At 38.5% G+C, this 20825-nt stretch overlaps 1 protein-coding gene across 9 annotated transcripts in view; it reads right to left on the minus strand.

The window, feature by feature from the left end:
* Nucleotides 1–20825, minus strand: part of palld (palladin, cytoskeletal associated protein) — a 104440-nt gene that overhangs the window by 67581 nt on the left and 16034 nt on the right. The gene's annotated exons all lie outside the window — the stretch shown is intronic.

Below are 20825 nucleotides of genomic sequence, written 5' to 3' on the forward strand. Positions count from 1 at the left end.
GCCAGTTTAACATCATCTGAACTTACTCAACTTTACCGTTGAAATATTCATTTCCATGATTTAGAAATTGGAACTGCTCATGCAGAACAGCATGTTGCCACACTTGTTTACAGTTAAAGTATTGGATATACAATTTCACATACCACATAAGTACATCTCTATAAGATTACTGAACCATGTGGCATGGTTTGAAGCAAACATGATATAGCATTTTTATTCAAAGCCCACTTTAACCAGCACTGAGTATCTGTCTTCATTGACACTCACATTTTGACTCTATTAGTACACAAATACAGATTCTGTCAAGATGTCCGAAGACATGGCACTGATCTGGTGAGTCAAACACCCAATCTGTGTCATGCCACTCAACCCATTGTGTATTTAACAGCATAAAGCATTAGCAGTTAATATTAAAACGTTGAAAATTCAATCCATACTTGCAATAGGTTTAGCAAATTATTTACATAACCGTTTTAACCTACATGCTCAAATTGGTCTTGCTCCAAACTCCATGTGTGTGTAACATGTAGAGATACATTAGCTAATGTATGAATAAAGCCCTCAAAATTGCCATGGCATCTTTCATTGAGAGACGAACCACTGGATTATTTTCAATGAAACAACAACAGTCCGTGGGAATATAATCAAAAATAAAACTGGATAATGGTGTAAAAAAAGGTGAGAGACCCTTGCAACTTGCAGCTGAAACGGATTTGCTTATCATAAAAGTTTGCATAATAGGAAACTGGTATGTGGCACCAAATATGTCTTAGCTATGTTCTTAACTATGAATTTTGAATCTCTGCCTCTAATCATTAAAAGTGATACAATCAAACTCTCATAAAAACACCTCACGCAACCCTCGCATGATGCTTTTTGAAATCCCCATGACAACCTCCACATCCGTAGGAAAAAGGGACCACGCAAACAAAAACAAAATCTCTGGCTACTCCAGGAACGCTAAACACCCCGACCTCTAAAAAGCCTCCATGATGTAAATAACCCCAAAAAACTAAACATTCAAATCCGCGATACAGTACAGACAAGTGCAGACCTCAAAAATTAAAAACATCATTCGACATGGTGAAGCGTCGCATAATGATGAAATCTCGACACAGTGGATCTGTTCTTTTCCTTTTTCAGGACAAATTATAGGAGGAAATGTTTTGGTAAAGTTTGTTCTCAAAGGTTTGAAATATTACAACTGGCACAAGCTTTAACAATGAGTTATGATTTAAACAATTAAATGATTTTTTTTATCTTTGCCGAATTATAAGAAAATGGTATAACTGCTCTTAGAAGTACAATGCATATAATATTCGACATCCTTATCAACTACCAAGATTACTATGCTGGGGACAAAACACCATGAAGTTATAGGAAAGAGTAGTGGAAGCCAGGCTGAGAGAAGAGGTGACCATCTGTGAGCAACAGTATGGTTTCATGCCGAGGAAGAGCACCACAGATGCATTATTGCTTTGAGAATGTTGATGGAGAAGTATAGAGAAGGTCAGCAGAAGTTTAACTGTGTGTATGTGGATTTAGAGAAAGTGTACGACCGGGTGCCAAGAGAGAAGTTGTGGTAATGTATGAGGAAGTCAGGTGTGTCAGAGAAGTATGGACATCAAGGATCGGCTCTGAGCCCTTTCCTGTTTGCAGTGGCGATGGACAGGTTGACAGACAAGGTCAGACAGGAGTCTCCTGGTCTATGATGTTTGCAGATGATATTGTGATTTGTGTTGAGAGTAGGGAGCCGGTGGGGAAGAGCCTGGAGAGGTGGAGGTACACGTTGGAGAGAAGGGGAATGAAAGTCAGTAGGAGTAAGACAGAGTACATGTGTGTGAATGAGAGGGAGGGCAGTGAAGTGGTGCGGTTGCAGGGAGAAGAGGTGAAGAAGGTAAAGGAGTCCAGGTACCTGGGGTGAATAGTGCAAAGTAATGGAGAGTGTGTTAGAGAAGTGAAGAAAAGAGTGCAGGCAGGGTGGAGTGGGTGAATAAGAGTGGCAGGAGTGATTTGTAATAGAAGAGTATCTGCAAGAGTTAAAGCGAAAGTTTATCGGACTGTGGTGAGACCTGCGATGTTGTTTGGTTTAGAGACAGTGGCATTGAGTAAAAGACAGGAGGTGGAGCTGGAGGTAGCAGAGCTGAAGATGTTAAGGTTTTCATTGGGAGTGATGAGGGTGGACAGGATTATAAATGAGTTCATTAGAGGGACAGCGCATGTAGGACGTTTTGGAGACAAGGTGAGGGAGGCGAGATTGAGATGGTTTGGACATGTGCAGAGGAGGGACATGGGGTATATCGGTAGGAGAATTCTGAGAATGGAGCCACCAGGAAAGAGAAAAAGAGAAAGGCCAAGGAGGAGGTGTATGGATGTGGGCGGGGGAAGACATGCAGGTAGTTGGGTTGAAAGAGGCAGATGTAGAGGACAGAGGGGTAAGGAGACGGATGATCAACTATGGCGACCCCTAATATGAGAAGCCAAAAGTAGAAGAAGAAGAAGAAGAAAAAATAATTGTTGAGTTCAACATCAATCACCATATGTAAAAGTGATAACTCCAAATTAGAGCAGTTCTCTAATCAGCCAATCATGTGGCAGTAGTACAGTACACCAAACCATGCAGATATCAGACACCAGTATCTGTGATCTCTGTGTTTTTGTCCAGGGCTGATTTTTGGTGCCTGGTATGAGTATTTCAGAAACCGCAGATAGTTTGAGAATTTCAAAAACAACAGTTACATAGGAAAACAAAAATCAAAGTGAGTTCTGAAGTCTTGTTGATTAGAAAAAGAAGTTACTTAAGACAGGAAAGCTATTGTAACTCTAATACTCACCGTTTACAAGCATAGGGATTCTACAGCCACATACAATTTGTCTTGTTTGTTTTGTACAACTGTGAGCACATCATGTGCACAGATCAAAATAGTTGCAATCCATAAAGTAAATCTGCGGTCATGCCAGTCACAAATTCACAAGGATCCTGTAACACCCCTTACCCCCCCTACCCCTTAACATGTTTGTGGAAGCCAAACTTAACTAAACATTTACAAAGCTTTTAGAAATTACCAGGCACAAACACAACACACCTGATTTGCATGTGATCATACCAACAAATCTTCATGATAAAAAAGGGAAAGCTCACAGTACTAAAACAAGGACAACACAACAAAAAAAAGTCATGAAAAGAGTCATAAAGTCATAAAGGCATAAATGGGAGGTATTTTATACATCTAAGCAAGTAAAAATTATACATCTTTTGATAATATGCTGTAACAGCACTTGAAAAAATGCAAAATTGAAATCTAAAATACAATATGAATAATCATGAATTAAATCCATGATCAGGTGATAAGTGGAAAGTGGTAGTACAGTGGCCAAGCTGTTTAAATTTAGATCAGAAGGTCATGGGTTTAAATTGTGGAAGCTTTTTAAAAGTCTTTAAAAGTGGAAGCTTAGTGGTACACAAACCAGAAGTACACAAGCCATGTACAGTGGGTCCCCTGCTCATTCATTCATTCATTTTCTCCCGCTTATCCGCAATTCGGGTCGCGGGGGCAGCAGTCTAAGCAGGTCCCCGCCTTCGACTGCTGCCCAATCCTCACAGCACCGTCCCTTGCGGTCCCTCCTGCAGGTGGTGAGCCCAGGGGAAGGCGGCCCCACGACGTCACAGACCTTGATATTTCCCTCGTAAGGGACCTGATCCCCTGCTGATTTTGTAAATGTACCCCTTACAAAGAAATGAACAGTCTAGAATTTTTATGGTATGTTTATTTTAACAGAGAGAGAGAGAGAAAGAATATCAAACAAATCCAGAAAAAGGATTATAAGGATTATATCTTTGATCAAGAGAAATAAGTATTTGATTGACTACCAACCAGCAAGGAATTGACTCCCACACATGCAAATTAGTCCTGTCCCCTTAAGAAAGATCTCTTAAAATCAACTCATTATGTGTATAAAAGACACCAGTCACAGAATCAACCTCTTTCATTCAAACCTCTCCACCACCATGGCCAAGACCAAAGAGCTGTCAAAGGATGTCATGGACAAGAGTGTAGACCTGCACAAGGCTGGAATGGGCTACAAGACCATCAGAAAGAAGCTTGGTGAAAGAAGCACTGTTGGCATGATCATTAAAAAATGTAAGAAACACAAGATAAGTAAATCGCCCTCGCTTTGGAGCTCCATGCAAAATCTCACCTCATGGGGTGAGGATGATTTTGAGAAAGGTGAGGGATCAGCCTAGAATTACACAGGAGTTGCTTGTTAATGATCTCAAGGGAGCTGGGACCACAGTCACAAAGTAAACCATTGGTAACACACCAAGGTCCCTCTGCTCAAGAATTCACATGAACAGTTTTCTGATGAACACCTGAATGATTTAGAGAAGGCTTGGGAGAATGAGATGTGGTCAGATGAGACCAAAATTGAGCTCTTTGGCATCAACTCGACTCGAGAGAAATGTTGAATATGACAGCAGGAACACCATCCCCACTGTCAAACGTGGAGGAGAAAACATTCTGCTTCGAGGCTGATTCTCTGTTAAGGGTACAGGAAGACCCCACTGTAGTTGCGTAGAAGAAGTGATACACTCAGTAATCAAGTTTCACTTGAGTAAAAGTACAAAAGTATTTACCTTAAAATGTACTTAAGTATCCAAATACAATGATTAATTATGGCTATAATATTTCATAAAGTTCCTATTATCATTTTTATCACAAGACTCTTAATCAACTCAGTTTATGTGAAAAAACTCTGATGTTACTCTCAACACAACGATCTATTAATAGAATGAGTCAAACACTGATTGATATCTGTTCAAATTATCCAAAACCTACTTTACATCTACTTAAAAAAAATTACGTTAATAAGGCCACGGGTGTTGTGGTGAGTTAGAATCTGGAGTCTGAACTGTATGTTAATGAAAGTACGTGCCACCATCGGCAATTAAAACAAGTTCAAAACAGAGTGTGTGCTCGACCTTGATTGGTGGTTTGCTGCGTGTTTGACCAGTTAAGTTTTTATCCTGATAAATAAAAAGGAACAACTGATCTTGCAACATGTAGTTGAGTAAAAAGTACGATATTTGACTTTGAAACGTAGTAAAGTTTTGAGTACAGATACGCTAAAAGCTATTAAAGTACAGTAACAAATTACATTTATTTAATTACTGTCCACCACTGGCTTTCGCTTTGCATAAGTGTGTCTGCCACATGCTATTAATATAAATATAAATAATTGAGAGATACCCAAACTAGGGCTTATAAGCCAAATGTGACCTGTGGGTATCTTTGATTTGGTTCGCCATGCCACAAAAAACTTCCTGCTTCTCATTAGAGGTCACTAAATCGCTGTATTAGAACTCTATTGTAAAACTACTGTATAGTAAATTGGATTGTTTCTTATTGTACTTTAAGTTTCACTGGACTAGAATTGAAAAAAATCTGTATTAGTTGAGCATGATTACTGTGTAATAGAGGTGTAACGGTACACAAAATTCATGGTTCTGTATGTACCTCGGTTTTTACCGTTTTTACCGTTAAGCCCCTAGAGTGTAATGATTCCTATTTATTTATTTATTTATTTTGAAGAGTGAAACCATGGCAACTGTAATTGTAATACAATATTTAGTATAATGCAACATTTATTTTTAGCCCTGAGTCAGGTTTGTTTTTTGGCCCTCAGTCAAGTTAGATTTTTGACCCTTCAAAGGAAAAAGTTTGGGCACCTCTGGTATAATTAAATTAAATAAGCTCTTCCAACTTGGATTGGCGGTACAGCATTGCATTTTTATTTAAAATAGGACTCTGAGAAAAATGCATTTCAATTGAGGTTGATTTCAACGAATCACCAGGCAAACAAATCCAAAGTGCAAGCCTTAAGCAGGGTCAACAACACCAACTAGGTCAAGCATGCTAGAAACAGGAGGACTAGAGCTTAGGCAAAATATGAGGGTCAAAAGCTAGGGAAAGTCAAAAAGAGAACAGGGAGCATGGTAGAAGATTTAATCAAATGCACAGACTGGGGAATTTTCTTCTCAGAGATATTGTGTTTTGATGTGCCATATAAAGTGCTGTTAATGATCACTAAATTCAGGTGCTGAGATGCGATGTTCTTGGCATGTGCAGTCCGAGGTGACCTTATTTGTAGGTTGTGAGGTGTTCTGGGAAACTGTATTTACTGGCTGTGATGTCTACGACATTAAGTCAAGGTTTACATGAAGTCATTTTCTTGAGTGTGATTTAAACACACTCAAGCACAAGCATTTTTTCCCCTTGAACCCCTTTTTCCTGGAGATTTTAATAAATGCTAACTGAATTGCTTGTAAAAAAAAAATACTCCTGCAAATGTTTTAAATCAGTTTGATAAATGAGGACTATGTCTAAAATTTTAATAAGAATTAATAATTATTAATATAATATTATTATAATTTATGGCATGCTAAAACTAAAATTTAATCTACAGTAATCTATTCAAATCTATTCCTAATCTTAACCTTAGTAACCAAAAAGTCTTTGGCTCTTTTATATTTTTACATTATTTTTAAAACAATGGATATTAAAAAAAACAATGGTCCTCAATATGAAGTGGGGCCTAGATATGGAAACTCTCTCTTGCGCTCAGCACAAAACATGCTTTCGGAGATGACAGAGGAGATCTTCCAGCTGCTTTTTAAACATATTCATAAATCATCCTCTCTTGCTCTTTTAGGCACACATACACACACACACCCACACACACAAACACAGTGCTGAGATCACCCTCCTCTAGGCCTGAAGATGAGTATCTCTCTTGGCATTTAGTCTGAAAAATCTTTTTGAACATAATTCTGTCGTTTGACTTTTACAGAAGTGCCATGTTTTTATTATGTACGTCGTTAAGCCAAGTTAATAAAGCTGTAGCCTCGGCTTGAAAGGCTCTTTCTCTGTCTGTGCTCCTTCACTATTCTACATCGTAATTACGCATTGGTGCCGTTAGCGGTCCTGTTACAGCCTTGACCCGGATATTCAGTTCTATCTGAGCTGCAATGGAGTCCAAACCCAGTGCTAGCATGAGCGTAATTACAGCTTAGCGGTCCAGTGTACTCCTGTGTACACATCTCATGGGCAGACTACAGTGTGCTTTCAGCAAATTTAAATAGACCACAGGAGTACGTTTTAGCATATTTATTTGGCGACTACTAGCGATTGTTTAGTAACTACACTGAAGCTAATAGGGTAAGAGTAATTAATGCTACTTTGTACATGCTAATAGAGCCTGAGAGTTTCATTGTCACACAGATACCAAACAATATAGCTGTGAAAAGGCATGACATGCCTCCTTCTCTACTGTGGTATTTATTGCCAGAAATGGAAAAGTAATCCGTATAATAAAACTACTGGAACAATCATTTTCTTCATTAGAGGTTTAAAAAAAGAGTTATTCAAAAAATATTTGTCAAATAAGGGCACCGTTTCCTACTCAGGCTCTTCTCAATTTCCATTACATTTTGTTACTTTGGCTCCCGAATGAGTCCTTTTTGGCCCTGACTTTTTAGCATTACTGCTGCTTTTCCGTATACTGTGGAGAAGAAGTAAGTGAGCATGTAATTCAAGACAGAGTCATGCTGACCCAGGCATGGGCTATTCTCCTTGTCCTCAGACATTTATTAGGATTGATGGGCAACATTTATAGCAAAGAGGGAATGGGAGAGGAAGAGGAAGAGATAGAGAGAGACTGAGGGAATTGAGGCAAGAAGGTTTCATAAGGACAAATGGAAAACACTTAGAAAGAAGCATATCAGTATCAGTGTCAGTCGATGCAGATGTTTGATTGAATGCTACTTCTACTTTTTAACAGATGTGAAAAACACAAAGCCAGAGGATGTCCACGCTTGGCTGGGTTAAATCCATTCAAAGTGGCCCAAGAGAAGGGAAGTCGGGGTGCCCCCGGATTGCTTTAACTATAAATACAGATGCGACTGGAAGAATATACTGTAAAGAAATACAATAAAGAAATAGCCTATGGAATTATTTTGAGGAATGGTTTAGTTTAGATATACTGTCGTGTCCCACTTATAGCACACTGATGCAGTTTTCAATGACAGCTTTTTTTTTTTTGCGATTTGTCTAGCAACACACTGGCTTTCAACATATTAGACATTTTTATTCAGGATAAACAAATTTGATTTCTGATGTTTACACTGATCAGGGATAACATTATGACATTATAACAATATGACTGGTGAAGAGAATAACACTGATTATGTCTTCATCATGGCACCTGTTAGTGGGTGGATATATTTATTAGGCAGCAAGTGAACATTCTGCAAGTGAACAATTCCTCAAAGTTAATGTTAGAAGCAGGAAAAATAAGCGAGCGTAAGGATTTAAGTGATTTTGATAAGGGACAAATTGTGCCGGGTAGACGACTGGGTCAGAGCATCTCCAAAACTGCAGCTCTTGTGGGATGTTCCCGGTCTGCAGTGCTAAGTATCTATTAAAAGTCTCCAAGGAAGAAACAGTGGTGAACCGGCGACAGGGTCATGGGTAGCTGAGGCTCATTGAAGTCCGATCCAACAGACGAGTTCCTGTCACTCAGATTGATGTAGAAGTTAATGCTGTTTTTACAGCAAAAGTGGGAGCAACACAATATTAAGCATTTGGTCATAATGTTATGCCTGATCAGTGTATAAAGCACCTTCCCACCTCATTGGCAATGTGCATATAACATGCTTTTAATTATATAACCTAGCAACAATCATATCTACCACACTGAGATATATTTTAATTCTAGCTCATGTAAATGTGTGTGTGTGTGTGTGTGTGTGTGTGTGTGTGTGTGTGTGTGTGTGTGTGTGTGTGTGTGTGTTCCCTACACATCATTCATTCCCTACACATAGTTTTGTCAGCACTGAGTCAGCAGATTTTGTGTGTGTGTGTGTGTGTGTGTGTGTGTGTGTGTGTGTGTGTGTGTGTGTGTGTGTGTGTGTGTGTGTGCGTGTGCGTCTGTGTGTGTGCGTGTGTTCTGACATCAGTTTGACATCTTTACCAGTTAGCACTCTGGTGCTCTTTACGCATTTGAATGCTGTATAAGTGGAAGGCTGTGCATCTCTATCAGGACTGGGACAGTATAGGGTTGTTTAACATGTATATGTTGTGTGAACTTGAGTGTTTGTACATGGTATGGAATGGTATTGACAGGCAGTCTAAAGCTCAGGCACACACACACACACACACACACACACACACACACACACTCACTCACTCACTCACTCCCTTCATTAGTGGTACAGCTGTCATACAAACACAACTCACTGCTATGTTGTACATCTATGTGAACTGCAGAACTACAGTTTTTATTTCTCCCTGTGATCAGGAGTTTGAGTCTCTTCCCTTTTTCTTTCTTTCACCCTCTTTTCCAACATCCTGTCTGCATTCTCCCACTCTGTGCTTCTCTTTTCATTCTTTTAATACACCCATATTAATGTAATCACCTTTTTGTTTGGGATTGAATCATGTCTGTTCTGCTATTGTCATGCCCTCTTGTGGAAAAACGCCCACACCCGTACTCACACACACTAACACACACACACACACACACACACACACACACACACACACACACACACACACACACACCTGCAAGTCATCGCATGCTATAATTAAAGGTTTATACGTTAGGCTAAGCTTGTCAATAGAAACTTGCAAGAGTTTTTTTTTTATATGCATGCATCTATGAGATGATGACTTATTCTGGTTTTTACTTTGTTTGCTTTGTTTTTTTTTGTCTTGGACTTGTTCACCTGCTCTGTATTTTTCCATGTTTCGACTCGATTCAGTGTCTGTTGAAAACCTTTGTTTTGGTTTTGTACCGTTGCTATGTTTGTCTTCTTTTTTTTTTTTTTTTTTTTTAATGTGCATGATTTATAGAAACCGCAGCCATTGAACAACATCCACCGAAACACCTCCAGCCACATTCAGCACTCCCTCCAGCTCTGGTTTGCCTATCTAAGTTCCAATATATGTAAAAAAAATAAATAATGAATCCTCAATTTTCTAAGAAGGATAGCCAACAATACAATAGGTTAAAGGTTCATATGAAGCAACTACCGACAATTTGACGATCTGATTTCGATTTGATTTGACACGATGCCATTCAGTGCAATGCTATGCAATTCAATATGATACAGATAAATCGCTTTCATTTCTTTGGGTTTAGACAAAAGCAAATTATAATTTTACTGAAGTGCCTTCCAGACAGAAGCTCCTTATTGAAATAGGTGTTCTATCATGCCCTCCTTTGTGCATAACTACATACAACTATGTACTAAGTACCTGGAAGCTGATCCATGCGTGAGCTTGCCACCTTTGAGCTGTGCATTTCTGAACCCTATTTTCTTCCGATTGAACCTCAGGAATTTATTTTGTATTACATTTTTTCTCCTTTATGCATTTTTGTTCTTAATTAACCATCACTCTCCTGTGTTTCTTAGTTGGTGTTAATAATTCCTCAAGTGTCCCTCAAATGTTTTTTTTTCCCTTCACACCAGAGGCTCTGGATAACAACCTTACAAAAATCGTCCGCATTGCAAAGGGTTGCATCACACCACTCAACTGTAATCAAAGCCCTCTTTCAAGTATTTCTGCCTGCACAAGCTGCTTTTGCCTTAAATTTTGTTCTACCCTGAAGGATTCATCTGTAGAATAGGGACAAGTAGAGGTCAAAGGGGCATATGGGGTTTTTGTGAAATTCACAGTATGGAAGCTGTTTGATAGAATGTTCATCATGATCATGACTTTCTATTTTTCTTTCATTCATTTCATAATAAATTCAGTTACATGACCCTCACCATTGGCACATTGTCACTCCTTTACCTAGTGACAAACAGATGCTGTATCTGTAGAACACTTGTGCACCTGTAAAACAGGTGGAGCATGATCAGAGGGTATTCATGGTTAAATTCCTCCCAGGGGCAAGTAATAAGTCTACACCTGCAAGCAGGTAAGACCAATGACATCATGCATGTGTCAGCGAATCTTAGGGTCTGTGCTCAGAGCTGTTTATAATGCTGATCCGTTTTATCCGTTCACTTAATTCTGGTGTCAACAATTTGGTTATTATAAATCAAAACACATACTGCATTTGCAGAAGTTATCCTGTGTTTGGTGTAACCGGCAGTATGATGGAAAGGATATGTTTTAGAATACATTTTCATATTTACATAACAATAAAATAGTATTATTGTTATTGTTGTTAATTTATCTAAATCAAATTTTTTTAAATATCATTATTGTTGTTAGTAACTGTACTAGTAGTAGCAGTTGTAGAAATAAGATGGGGGAGGTGAAGGAGGAGTAGCAGTAGTTTTAGTAGAAGCAGTTGTAATTGTAATTGTAGGAGAAGGAATTACAATAAGAATAGTATGAGCATTTGTAGCAGTAACTATAATAATTGTAGTAGTAGTAGGAGTAACAGTAGTGGTAGGAGGAGGAGGAGTAACAGTAGCAGGATGAGGAGCAACAGTTGTAGGGCGATGAGAACAGTAGTAGAAAGAGGAGTTACAGTAGAAGGAGGACAAATAACAGTGGCAGAAAGAGGAGTTACAGTAGGAGGAGTAACAGTAGTAGAAAGTGAAGTTACAGTAGGAGGAGGAGGAGGAGTAACAGTAGCCAAAAGAAGAGATACAGTAAGAGGAGGAACAGTGGTAGAAAGAGGAGTTAAAATGGGAGGAAGAACCGTAGTAGTAGTAGTAGTAGTAGTAGGAGTAACAGTAGTACTAGGAGAAGTAACAGAAGTAGTAGTAGGATGAGTAACAGTAGTAGTAGGAGGAGTAACAGTAGTAGGAAGAGGAGGAGTAACAGTATTAGAAGGAGGAGTAACAGGAGGAGGAGGAGTAGAAGTAACAATAATAATAGGAGGAGTTACAATAGTAGTAGGGGGAGTAACAGTAGTAGTAGAAGGAGTAAGAGTAGTAGAAAGCGGAGTAACAGTAGGAAGAGTAACAGTAGTGGTAGGAGTAGTTACAGTAGTGATAGAATGAGTAACAATAGTAGAAAGAAGAGTAAAAATAGTTTTAGTTGGAGAAGTAGAAGTAGTAGTAGGAAGAGGAGGAGAAGTAAGTAGTGACAGTAGGGGTAGGAGGAGTAACAGAAGCAATAGGAGGATGAGTAACAGTAGTAGGAGGAGGAGGAGGAACAGTAGAAGTAGTAGGAGTATCAGCAGTAGTAGGAGAAGTTACAGCAGTAGACAGAGAATTAACGGTGGTAACAGTAGTAGTAGGAGTTGCAGCAGCAGGAGGAGGAGTAACAGTAGTAGAAAGAGGAGTAACAATATTCATAGGAGGAGTTACAGTAGTAGTAGGAGGAGTAACAGTACAAGGAGGAGTAACAGTAGTTAGATAATTAAGAGTAACAGTAGTAATTGGAGGAGTAACAGCAGTAATAGGAGGATGAGAAGTAACATTCGTAGTAGTAGGAGAAGTAACAGTGGGAGAACTACAATTAGTGATAGTAGGAGGAGTAACAGTAGGAGGAGGAGAACAGTAGTAGTAGTAGTAGTAGTAGTAGCAGGATTAACAGTAGTAGGATGAGGAGGAGTAATAGTAGTAATAGGAGGAGTAACAGTATTAATAGGAGGAGTAACAGTAGTAGTAGAAGGAGTAATGGTAGTAGTAGGAGGGGAGTAACAGTAGTAATAGGAGGAGTAACAGTAGTAGTAGGTGGAGTAACAGTAGTAGGAGGGAAGGTAACAGCAGTAGGATGAGGAGAAGTAGTAGTAGGAGTAACAGTAGTAGAATGAGGGGAAGTAACAAAAGTAGGAGAAGGAGTAACAGTAGTAAAAGTAGAAGTGTATGGGTTTTTTTTTATATAACAGTTAAATAATTACAATAGGTGTGGACAGATGGAGCCTGACTGTTATCAATTTTATTATTATTGTTATGATTAAAATAAGCATCTTCTTTTTTTATGCAGTGCTCAGTAAGTAGAGCCTAAATAACCAAAAGGTTTGATCTGGAATAAAACATACCTGTGAATCAGATGAATGCATTACTAACAAATATCCTTGCAGAAACTCTTTCCATTTTATCTCATTCATCAGCGCATGGACACTAACTTAAAACTGATCAGCCAAGCATCCTGTTTATCTTTTAAATAGTGTGCACAGAGTGTAAGCTGTTAAGCTTTAGCATTGTCCAGCAGAAAAAAACGATCAATCCTCAAAGAAAGAAAGCAAACCTGTATTTTTTCCTCTTGTTAGCATTCTGGCAGCTGCATTTTGTATAAGTTATACATTGTGAATAGCGACTCCAGGCCGTCTAGCAAATAATGGATTACAGTAATCTGCTCTACAGGACACACAAACATGGAACCAGTTGATAGGCATCTCCTGGTGCAAAAAGAGATCAACATCTTGAATATTTTATGTAAAAGAAAGTAGTTTTCCTGGTCATACAAGCTCAGTTTTAATATAATGCTAGATTTTGCCATTCTCAGTTAACCCTTTTTCTATTTTATTGGATTTACTGCCAACCCTTTAAATCTGTTTCGTCCTCAGGTTAGAGTCATTCTCATTCATTTAGATAATAATGTTGGCTAGACACATTTGCTAGCATTTTCTACAGAAAAGCTAATTCGCAGACACCCAGGATCACGAGGCACCAACTAAATAGAAACAGCTAAAAACAAACACAAACACACGCAGGAAGGAAAAAAAAACAACCCAAACCACCAGAACTGTTATTAAACCAATGCTTTGGACATGATGTCATAATTCCGAGCCACCTTTAAGCAAACAACAGCAGGTAAGCAAACAGGAAAAAAACAACCATTTCTCCAAAACTTCAGAGGCAGAGCCAATAATGAGGCTTTTAAAGCCTAAGCTGTTCAAATAACTGAACTCTTTGGGTAGCTTTCAGTATTGTTGCATTTAGTATGACATCATGGCATTTTGGGAGAATAGGATAGATATGTGTGTGTGTGTGTGTGTGTGTGTGTGTGTGTGTGTGTGTGTGTGTGTGTGTGTGTGTGGATAGGTATATGTGTGAGTGGTATATTTGTAAGTGAGTGTGGGTAGTATATGTGTGAATGTGTGTGGTTTTGGGGATGTCTGTGTCAGGTTAAATGTGGGTGTGTGCATAAGTGTTTATGTATGTGTTTATGTATAAATGTATGGGTGTGTATGTGCTTGAATATAGGGATGTGGTGTTAGGTAGGTGTGTTTGTGTGCTTTAGGATGTGTGTGTGTGTGGGTTCGAATGTGTGTGGGGGTTGGTGCATTTGTGTGTTTAGGTAGGTGTGTGGTTGGATGCAGGTGTGTGGGTCAGTGTTTGTGTGTGTGTTTAGATATATGTGTAAAGCAATGTGTGTGTGTGTGTGTGTGTGTGTGTGTGTCTGTGCATGTGGGTGTGTTTTTTGTGTCAGTAGGTGTGTGTGTGTGTGTGTGTGTGTGTGTGTGTGTGTGTGTGTGTGTGTGTGTGTGTGTGTGTGTGTGTGTGTTTCTCTGTCAGTAAAGGGGTGTGTGTGTGTGTGTGTGTGTGTGTGTGTGTGTGTGTGTGTGTGTGTGTGTGTGTGCGCGAAATTTGTGCAGAATTACCAGATATTTACAAAGTATAGTGGAAGCCATGTATCTCAGGCTTTGCTGGATTCAGTGTCATGCTCAACCTTGTAATTAACTGCGGCTTGCCTGCACTTTTAGAAAAGCGGTTCTTCAGGGGTTTTTTTTTATGAAAAAAAAAGCCAGAAGACAATTTAAAGGACGAGGTCAACGCTTATTTGGTGCACTTTAGAAAATGTTGCATTGTAGAAGCAGTGCTAATCTAACAGCATCTCATTATCTTAATTAAAAAGTCGAAATATTGATTATAGATTTTAGTATTTTCTTTTACTTCACTGAGGTAAACATGTAATCTTGCTGTGTAGCCGGAAAATGTCAGAGCAGGGTGACAGTATGAGTTCTCTATGTGTGAGCCGCCGATTTGAACTTTTGTCATAGTTATGTATCAAAACAGCCAGCTTTGCCAGTCAACAGGTTTTTTTGTAAAAAAATAAGTATAGAGAAAAGAAGATACAGTAAAATACATAGTAAATAAAGTGAAAATAAAGTGTCCAGTGGTGGACAAAATCTTTATTGTGCCAATTAGCTTTTTAGCATAGCAGTTTTATAAAAGTTTGTGTTGCTTGTGTCATTTGTCTTTTTTGATTGTGCAGTGGAAGCAACAGTATTCCATTCTTCATTTTCTATAGCTGTTTATAATGCATAGGGCCACAGAAAAGCATAAAATGTCAGAATTTTAGGGCACCAGGTTGGGGACACGCTGGAAGGAATAGCGATTCATCACAGGACACAATGAAACACACACACATTAACCCTTACCCACCACATGTACAGTAATACTAAGGTTCATGAGACACTTTTTGAACATGAAAATAAATACATATTCCTGTTCATCAAGATTTGTTTTTTTTTTTTATAAGCGTTTTTACAGTTCTCAAATATGGATTGACAAGAGCCAAGGTGCTTCTTTAAATAGAGTACAGTGTAAGGATTATGGACATGGACTGCATTTCCTATCAGCCACTGCAACTCACTAAACCATGTCTTGTGATTTTTTGCCCTTGTTTCTTATTCACACTGATTAACACTGGAATTTATATATATATATATATATATATATATATATATATATATATATATATATATATATATATATATATATATATATATATATACAGTGAGGAAAATAGGTATTTGAACACCCTGCACAAAACATTAAAAAAATCCAGAAATCACAATGTATGATTTTTTAACTATTTATTTGTATGATACAGCTGCAAATAAGTATTTGAACACCTGAGAAAGTCAATCTTAATATTTGGTACAGTAGCCTTTGTTTGCAATTACAGAGGTCAAACGTTTCCTGTAGTTTTTCACCAGGTTTGCACACACTGTAGGAGGGATTTTGACCCACTCCTCCACACAGATCTTCTCTAGATCAGTCAGGTTTCTGGCCTGTCGCTGAGAAACACGGAGTTTGAGCTCCCTCCAAAGATTCTCTATTGGGTTTAGGTCTGGAGACTGGCTAGGCCACGCCAGAACCTTGATATGCTTCTTACAGAGCCACTCCTTGGTTATCCTGGCTGTGTGCTTCGGGTCATTGTCATGTTGGAAGACCCAGCCTCGACCCATCTTCAATGCTCTAACTGAGGGAAGGAGGTTGTTCCCCAAAATCTCGCAATACATGGCCCTGGTCATCCTCTCCTTAATACAGTGCAGTCGCCCTGTCCCATGTGCAGAAAAACACCCCCAAAGCATGATGCTACCACCCCCATGCTTCACAGTAGGGATGGTGTTCTTGGGATGGTACTCATCATTCTTCTTCCTCCAAACACTTTTAGTGGAATTATGACCCAAAAGTTCTATTTTGGTCTCATCTGACCACATGGCTTTCTCCCATGACTCCTCTGGATCATCCAAATGGTCATTGACAAACTTAAGACGTGCCTGGACATGTGCTGGTTTAAGCAGGGGAACCTTCCGTGCCATGCATGATTTCAAACCATGACGTCTTAGTGTATTACCAACAGTAACCTTGAAAACGGTGGTCCCAGCTCTTTTCAGGTCATTGACCAGCTCCTCCCGTGTAGTTCTGGGCTGATTTCTCACCTTCCTTAGGATCATTGAGACCCCACGAGGTGGGATCTTGCATGGAGCCCCAGTCCGAGGGAGATTGACAGTCATGTTTAGCTTCTTCCATTTTCTAATGATTGCTCCAACAGTGGACCTTTTTTCACCAAGCTGCTTGGCAATTTCCCCGTAGCCCTTTCCAGCCTTGTGGAGGTGTACAATTTTGTCTCTAGTGTCTTTGGACAGCTCTTTGGTCTTGGCCATGTTAGTAGTTGGATTCTTACTGATTGTATGGGGTGGACAGTTGTCTTTATGCAGCTAACGACCTCAAACAGGTGCATCTAATTTAGGATAATAAATGTAGTGGAGGTGGACATTTTAAAGGCAGACTAACAGGTCTTTGAGGGTCAGAATTCTAGCTGATAGACAGGTGTTCAAATACTTATTTGCAGCTGTATCATACAAATAAATAGTTAAAAAAATCATACATTGTGATTTCTGGATTTTTTTTTTTAGATTATGTCTCTCACAGTGGACATGCACCTACGATGACAATTTCAGACCCCTCCATGATTTCTAAGTGGTAGAACTTGCAAAATAGCAGTGTGTTCAAATACTTATTTTCCTCACTGTATATATATATATATATATATATATATATATATATATATATATATATATATATATATATATATATATATACTGTATATATAATTGCATTCCAATCAGTCTGTACATTTATTTTGCACACTGATATACAATGCACAAAGTTTAATCTAATCATTTATTGTCTCACATTTCTCTTTCTATAGTTGTGTCTAGTGTCTTTTTTTACAGTCCTTGTCATCGGATCATTTTATCTTCGTTACTTTGTGTTTCGGTTTCTTTTTGATAGTTTTCAACATTAGCATTTTTCAAATAGTTGCATAGTTTACATAAATTAATTAATTAATTAATTAATTAATATTTCCTTTTAAATATATAATAATAATCAAAAAATGCATGTTCGTGTGTAAAATACGTTTGCTTAATTTCATTATTTAAATCTAAAAATGTACTAAAATCTTATCATTAGGAAATTATATATTCGATATATTTATGTGACATTTTTGCAGTATAAATAGGCACAGGACAAAATTGTATTTGTTTCTGACACATTTAAATGAAATAAATGCATTTCATAATGTATATTATTTATGTATATCGAACCAAATAATTTGTCTATGCAAAGCCCTCAATACAAATCCTTCTGAATAGAAAATCTAGATCAGATTCCATCACATTTTTTACTTTCAGACATACTTTAGCAACTAGGCAAAAAATCTGGCCACCTCGGTTCGAACAAATCCCAGTCATCTTGTTGTCCTGTTCTCTTATCATATCAAGCTGTTCATGAGTCAGAAGCGAAAAGCATACATTTGAATTTAATGAAAGCTCTCGATAATCAGACAGAGAATGACCAGCCTCTTGGTGCTGGATTCAGGATATTCTTAAAACGCCTCTTTGGAGGAGTCTGTAATTTTATTCCAACTCATAATTTCCCAGACCCACCCAGGGACAATACAGGAATCAGCGAATGGGTGAGCATACAACTGTACAGTTATTTCGTCCTTTACAATCACAACATCCGGCACCATACCGATCTTACCACATGATCAAATTTTTTACATCAAATTATTGACAGTTAAAATTATGAAAAAGGAAATGTATAAATGTACACATCTGTTGATAAGTCAAAGGGGCATCTTGTTCCTCATGCACTGAAACTGGATCGGCTGCTAGTATTGCATATATAGATTAATTTTTCATGTATTTGTGTATTATGTGTATGCATTTCAATTAAAATTAAAATTTTAACACAATAGACACAAAATAGACAAAAAGTAGTGAATGATTGATGCTCTCATTAGTGTGTGTGTGTGTGTGTGTGTGTGTGTGTGTGTGTGTGTGTGTGTGTGTGTGTGTGTGTGTGTGTGTGTGGAGTGAGAGGTGAAAAGTAAGTCATACGTCACCTATTTGAAAGCCTAAATCATAAGAAAAATCTCACAAAGCCAGAATTACGTGTATATTTGTGTGTGACTGTGTGTGTTGTGTGTGTGTGTGTGTGTGTGTGTGTGTGTGTGTGTGTGTGTGTGTGTGTGTGTGTGTGTGTGTTACGGGAACTCTCAGCCCACAATCATCCCATCTTTTTTCCCTGAGCAATGGTGTGAAAACTTTTCAGAAGAGAGACAGGGATCTCCTGCTAAGACCTGGCAACCCCATCAAAGAGTTTGCCTAAGGGAAATGAGCGATAAAATAGGGAGGAACTATTAAAGGAAAAAAAAATGAAACATGAAAGCATGTTTCCTACAAAGGAAATTGTTTTCTGTAAAGCTGCTTTGAGACAATGTCTGTTGTGAAAAGCGCTATACAAATAAACTTGACTTGACTTGACTTGACAAAGGAGAAGCAGATCTTCCTCTTCACTTTGTTTCCAATTAGTTTTACAATAATGGGAAATGTTTCCTCCTGCTGTGTGTCTGCCTGGTGCTTAATTGCGTGGTTGTAAGTGTGTGTGTGTGTGTGTGTGTGTGTGTGTGTGTGTGTGTGTGTGTGTGTGTGTGTGTGTGTGTGTGTGTGTAGGACATCACTGGGCTTCATGTTTTACTGCACACAAACAAATGTGAATTCTGGACATTGAGCTTATGCCTGTTCTTTAGATGGGATTTCAATTTACCCTATCTATGGCTCAAACGTATGGGGACACCTGCCCACCACACTCATATGTGCTGATCTCATAAACAGGGCATTACTGAGAATTGTGGGCTCCCTTGGGTTTTATAATAACACATTATTAGTTTTAATCTATCTTTTTTCTCACTGCCCATCAACTTATTTCTTGTCATCTCGGCTTTTTCAATCTACCACTGGTGGATCATTTCCTCTCTCTCACACACCACAGATGTAGGCTAGTTTACGAAGATAACAATGAGTGCGGCAGAAGGCAACAAGAAGTATGGGGTTAACGTGGTTGAGACAGAGGGAGTCAGTGATGTAAACATGACTGAGAACAGAGACATTCCTGATCATCATCATCTTTTCTTTGCTTGTATTCTATATGATGGATGTTCAGCCTGGATACATTTATTTTGTAACAAAATTTTGAATTCGTTTTGTATTAATTAATTAATTAGGGCTGTCAAAATTAATACTTTAATAACGTATTAATGCAAATTCATTTTAACGCCAAAATGTTATTATGCGGGTTTGAATCCCAACTTCACCTTGTGTGTCTGGAGTTTGCATGTACTCCCTGTGCGTTGTAGCCTGACTGTCATTTCCATATGGTGAATGTGCTTGCCATTGTGCCCTGCAATGGCTAGGCACAGTGCCCAGGGTGTTCCCCACGCTTCATGCCCTAGGTTCCCTGGGATAGGCTCCAGAAGAATGTGTATCTCCTGAGATAACTGAAGTCGACGCAATTAACATCTCAATACGTAGCCAACGATACAATACATTAAAGATACAAATAAATCAGCTATCGATGTGATGTGATACGATTCACCCCTCTATTACGATACAGTGTGATCCGATTTCAATCGATTCAGTGGAGTACGATGCAATTGAAAAAAGTATGATGCTCTGAAACTCAATATAGTACAGATAGTTCACATTTATTTTTTTGGTTCAAACAGACAGCAAATCATACATTCAGGCCTTCTGACCTCTGATGCATGGAACTTTCACAAACAGACCTTTTATAGTGCAAAAAATAAAAAGCAAATCCAGAAGTTATCATATTTTCCTGTTCAGTCTCCAGGAAGTTACAGCTCTACCTCTGCCATGTAAATCTGTATTATATGTGAGTCTCAGGACATGCCTCGGTCTCCGTAGTGTTGTGAAATGCCATAATCACATAGCAGCAGTGGTGTTCAGTGAACGCGCTTGAGAAACAGTTTAGAGATGAGAAATAATCAACATGTAAAATATTGGTTTCATTATTGTTGTGTTTTGGTTTTATATTTCAGTTTCTGTTACTCAGGAGGTTATGTTAAACCAACAGTCTCACGGCATTTCGTGACAAACTTTAATCTATCGATCCATGTGGGCACAAATTCAGCACGACTGCCTTCGTCTGGTTCTGTCGCCATAGCAACGGAGGCAGAGGATCATGGGTAATGCTGACAGAAATGCCAAAGGTAATCTTTTTTCCTATTTTATTTAGAGAATAAATCAGAAAA

This window comes from Silurus aristotelis (genome assembly GCF_946808225.1).
Source record: "Silurus aristotelis genome assembly, chromosome: 15".
NCBI lineage: Eukaryota > Metazoa > Chordata > Actinopteri > Siluriformes > Siluridae > Silurus > Silurus aristotelis.